The following is a 5,487-nucleotide window of genomic DNA, read 5'->3' on the forward strand; positions in this document are numbered from 1 at the left end:
GCCACTGCCATTTGCTTCGCGCTAATTCAGATTGTGCCCCAGTCCTGTTTCGTTATTGGCTTGCTGCCATTTTGTTGTTGTTGTTTGTGCCTCCCTACCCTGATCTCCACCCCGCTCCCGCCTCCCAGCTGACCCTCCCTCCCACTGATACTGACTACCCTGCTCTGCCGTGGTAGCGCTGTGACCGTCCTGCTCCCAGCAGAAGCGGTCGCTCCACACGCTGCTCCCTGCCTCACCTGGTATCGTAGCGATCTCGCCTTGCACTGCTTTAGCCTGTATAATTATTTTATTTAAATTCATAGCGATAGATTGCCCCGCCTGCCTATTATTATTTACTAAATTGCTGAGGTTAATTAGATCGTAGCGCTTGATTGCCAAGGTGCACTTGTACAACTTTTTAACTTGTGCTGTGCTGCCTGCAGATTTATTTGTGCCTGATTGTGCCGGCGCCACTGCCATTTGCATCGCACTATTTCAGATTGTGCCCCAGTCCTGTTTCGTTATTGGCTTGCTGTCATTTTGTTGTTGTTGTTTTGCCTCCCTGCCCTGATCTCCACCCCGCTCCCGCCTCCCAGCTGACCCTCCCTCACCCCTCCCCTTCCACTATCCACATATGACAGATGTTTTTATGTGCAGCGTTCACGCGCAGCGGTCGCGCCCCATGTGCGCCGAAGGTGCGCCAAAGGTAAGCCTGTCTATGCCCATCCGCGCCTGGACCGCGCCCAGCGCCAGACCCCCTGGTCCTCGCAAAACCCACTCCACCCGCATAACGTATGACGCTGCTACCCTCTTTGCCCTTAACCCCGGACGCACACTACAATGCTGCGAAGCTGCCCCAGGACACACCCATGGACCATTCGCCTGCCACTCCTGCAAGTTCACCTGCATCAGGACCCACACCAAATCCACTTCCCCCAAACACAGCTCTGACTCTAACCACCTGAAGTGCATCCTGCTGAACACCCGCTCGGTCCACAGACACGCCACTGAACTCTGGGACCTACTCGATACTACATCGCCGGACGTCGCTGTCCTTACAGAAACCTGGATGAACGCCTCATCAGCGCCCCTCATTGCCATAGCGATCTCAGACGCTTACAAGATCATCCAAAAAGACCGCACCAACCAAACAGGAGGAGGCATCGCCATCGTCCATAAGAACACCATCCGAATCACGACCAGCTCCGACGATAACCTCGCGACCGCCGAACACCTTCACTTCCACATCCACACCGACCCCAGGACCACACTTAGAGGCACCCTCATCTACAGACCACCAGGAACCCGCACAAAATTCAACAAAGACATCACTGACTTCATCAGCCCACATGCCCTAACATCCGAGAACTACATTCTACTGGGAGACCTCAACTTCCACCTGGAAAAGAAAAACAACAGCAACACCACCACCCTTCTGGACAACCTGGCCAATCTCGGACTCAAACAACTTGTTGACACCCCCTCCCACTTAGCCGGACACACGCTCGACCCTATCTTCACCTCCAGCAAACACATCTCCTTCGATCACACCACAGATCTCCATTGGACGGACCACAGCTGCGTTCACTTCAACTACAAAAAGACCACGACCCACAACCCCCCACAACCTATTCCTCGAAGAAACTGGAACAAAATCACCACCAACCAACTCTTCACAGCGCTTAACCAAAACCCTCCTGCCATACCATCGGACCCAAACCAAGCTGCCACCAAACTCACACAATGGATCACCCACAGCGCTAACGAATTAGCACCCTTGAAAAACCACCAGATCAAACAAGGTAGCAAAAAGGCCCCCTGGTTCAACAATGACCTTAAGAAATCCAGGAAGTTATGTCGTACCCTCGAGAAAACCTGGAGAAAAAACCCAACCACTGACAACCTGACCACCTTCAAGGACGCCACCCGCAAACATCACCAATTGATCCGATCCACCAAGAAATCAGCATTCAAGGACCGACTCGACAGCAACGCCCACAACAGCAAGGAACTATTCAACATTGTCAAAGAATTTACCAACCCCACCGCCGGCACCAACGACATCACTCCCTCCCAAGACCTCTGCGACTCCTTATCCTCTTTCTTCCACAACAAAATCGCCGACATACATAACATCTTTGAAAACCAGACCGAAGAACAGACCACTCCACCCACTTCCGAACCAAAACAGCACTCTCACAACCTTTGCGCCTGGAACCCAATCACTACTGAAGACACCATCCGCCTGATGAACTCCATCCACTCAGGTTCACCAACCGACCCATGTCCCCACCACATCTTCAACAAAGCAGACTCCATCATCGCACCCCATCTCCGCGATGTCATCAACTGTTCCTTCAACTCCGCTACCTTCCCGGAAAGCTGGAAACATGCCGAACTCAGCGCCCTTCTGAAGAAACCCACAGCAGACCCCTCTGAACTTAAGAACTACCGCCCCATCTCACTCCTCCCATTCCCTGCCAAAGTCATTGAGAAAGCCGTCAATAGTCAGCTCGCCACCTTCCTTGAATCCAACAACTCCCTCGACCCCTCACAGTCCCGCTTCCGAGCCAAACACAGCACCGAAACCGCCCTCATCGCTGCTACAGACGACATCCGAACGCTACTGGACAACGGAGAAACAGTTGCCCTCATCCTACTTGACCTCTCCGCCGCCTTCGACACAGTCTGTCATAGCACCCTCATACAATGCCTAAGCAACGTCGGAATACAAGAAAAAGCTTTGGACTGGATCATCTCGTTCTTTGCCGGAAGAACCCAGAGAGTCCGCCTCCCCCCATTCAAATCAGAGGCCACCAAAGTCATCTGCGGCGTACCACAAGGATCATCACTCAGTCCCACCCTCTTCAACGTTTACATGAGCCACCTCGCATCCATCGCGCGACAACACAACCTCAACATCATCTCCCACGCAGACGACACCCAGCTGATCCTCTCCCTCACCAATGACCCAAACACCGCCAAAACCAATCTACACGAAGGAATGAAAGAAGTAGCCGAATGGATGAAGAACAGCCGTTTAAAACTAAACTCAGACAAAACGGAAGTCCTCATCTTAGGATCATCCCCCTCTGCCTGGGATGACTCATGGTGGCCACCGGCCCTAGGTACAGCACCCATACCTACAGACCACGCACGTAACCTGGGCTTCATCCTAGACTCCTCCCTCTCGATGACCAGACAAGTCAACGCCGTCTCATCTTCATGCTTCAACATCCTACGCATGCTCAAAAAAATCTTCAGTTGGATCCCCACCGAAACAAGAAAGACAGTCACCCACGCACTTGTCACTAGCCGACTGGACTATGGAAATACCGTTTACGCCGGAACCACAGCCAAACTACAGAAAAAACTCCAACGCATCCAAAATGCCTCAGCCAGACTCATACTGGACATCCCCCGTCAAGCTCACATTTCCGGTCACCTGAAAGACCTCCACTGGCTCCCCGTCAACAAGAGAATAACGTTCCGTCTCCTCACCTACGCACACAAGGCCCTCTACGACCTAGGACCCGAATGCCTCAACACACGACTGTCCTTCTACACACCCACCTGCCAACTACGATCATCTAATCAAGCACTCGCCGCAATTCCGTGCATCCATAGATCCACCATGGGAGGAAGATCCTTCTCCTACCTAGCAGCCAAAACCTGGAATTCTCTCCCCACTCACCTCCGCCTTACACAGAACCACCTCTCCTTCAGAAAGCAGTTAAAAACCTGGCTTTTCGATAAATAACGCACCCACCCTCCCTCAAGCGCCTAGAGACCCTCTGGGTGAGTAGTACGCTATACAAATCCCCGAACTTGAACTTGCATATTAGCCCCACTACTCTTTAACATCTACACCGCCGATCTGCCAAATTCATTAGCAGGCACAAGCCTGGTTGCCTCAAAACTAGGGGGGTGTACATTTCCAGACCCTGCAATACGCAGATTACATTGTCATCATGGTTCAAACAAGAACGGGTCTACAAAGAGATCAACACCCTCAATATTTATAACACAACAAATAAAGTCATGGTGAACCAATCAAAAAACAAAGCTATTGTCTTCAGGAACCATCCAAGAAAGAAAACCTTGCACTGGCGAATAGGCAGATTGGGAATTACACCATATATCAGTTACAACTATATGGGAGTCTGGTTTAATGAAAGAATAATTACAAACAACAGGGACAACCTAGGTCCTGAACCAGGGGTAATTAGCAATATACTCCAAACAATGGTTCCGGTACGCCACTTGAAAAGAGAAAAAGTTTTTTTTAAACAAAAAAGGAAAACCTCAAAATCGAAGAATAAAAGTAAAAAAAAAAGAGAAAATATACTACCCAAATGTTGGGTTTCTAAAACATACAATACCCATGTACAGATAATCTTTTCAATTTTTCACAAATACATTTTAATATTATCAAAAAATGAAAATACTTAAATACAATAATTGGGGCGCTCATATAGTTACGCAGACAGTGTTACAATTGTGAGCATCGACAGGTGTAAACAAATAGTGGCAGAGGGAAAATCACAAAGACAGGTATCTCAACAAAACAGAAATACACCATAAAACAATAGCATCCTCATTCATTAAAGCCACATTATTGGCGCCAACGACGTTTCAACCCTATAAAATTCAAGGCTCATCATCAGGATGAGATTATCAATTGAAAGAGCGTCCAATGTAGCTCATAAAACATGTAGCTCCTGGTCTGCATGAAGAATGAATCAACATGGAAGATGTATGGAACACAGTTACATTCAGAGCTTCAATACATGAGGGGAGATACAAATATCAGAGAAGTGCACAAGGAGTGTAATCGCACTCTTGAAATATACGAGTTGAAAACCAGACACCGGCTGTCAAAGTGCAGGCATCTAATGTCCTTGCATAATAACTCAGCAATCATGCTGGGTCAGAGGATCCCGGTCGATACGTTCAATGACATGTTTAATGTAGGCCTGTTTGTCCCACCAGCATGGTGGCTCTCCTATGCTCCCGGCGTGAATAACCGGAAGGGCAAACCAAGTGGCCCACTTCAATCATCTTAGGTCCAAGGGAGCTGGGGTGATAGACAGCCTAAGAAGCTTAAAGCGTCATCTGCACCGCCCTACTGCCGAGCCAATTTTAAATGTCCTACGTGAGAAACTGCTGCCAGCTCTATCCTACGGCCACCTGGCCTTCTCAGGTAAAATGGGCCTATTTCTTGCAAACCAAAAAAAACAGCCTATAAGAAAATATACTCCATTCCCCAGCATACACGATGGCAAGGCCTAGGCTGGAGTTGGGCCTGGCAAGCACAGACCGTCACTGTTTAGGCGACTTAATGACATTTTACATCTGTATCCTGCAGGCCCCAGCTCAATCCCTGAAAGCACAATAACAATCTATGGCGCATATTCTCAAGGAGCTATCGTCGAATTATCGGCACTTTATCGCAGCCAAAGTCGCGACAAATTCATCTCCCCATTCACAAGCTGGTGCTAACAGCCC

The sequence above is a fragment of the Lissotriton vulgaris genome, chromosome 1_1 (genome assembly GCF_964263255.1).
Source record: "Lissotriton vulgaris chromosome 1_1, aLisVul1.2, whole genome shotgun sequence".
Classification (NCBI taxonomy): Eukaryota; Metazoa; Chordata; class Amphibia; order Caudata; family Salamandridae; genus Lissotriton; species Lissotriton vulgaris.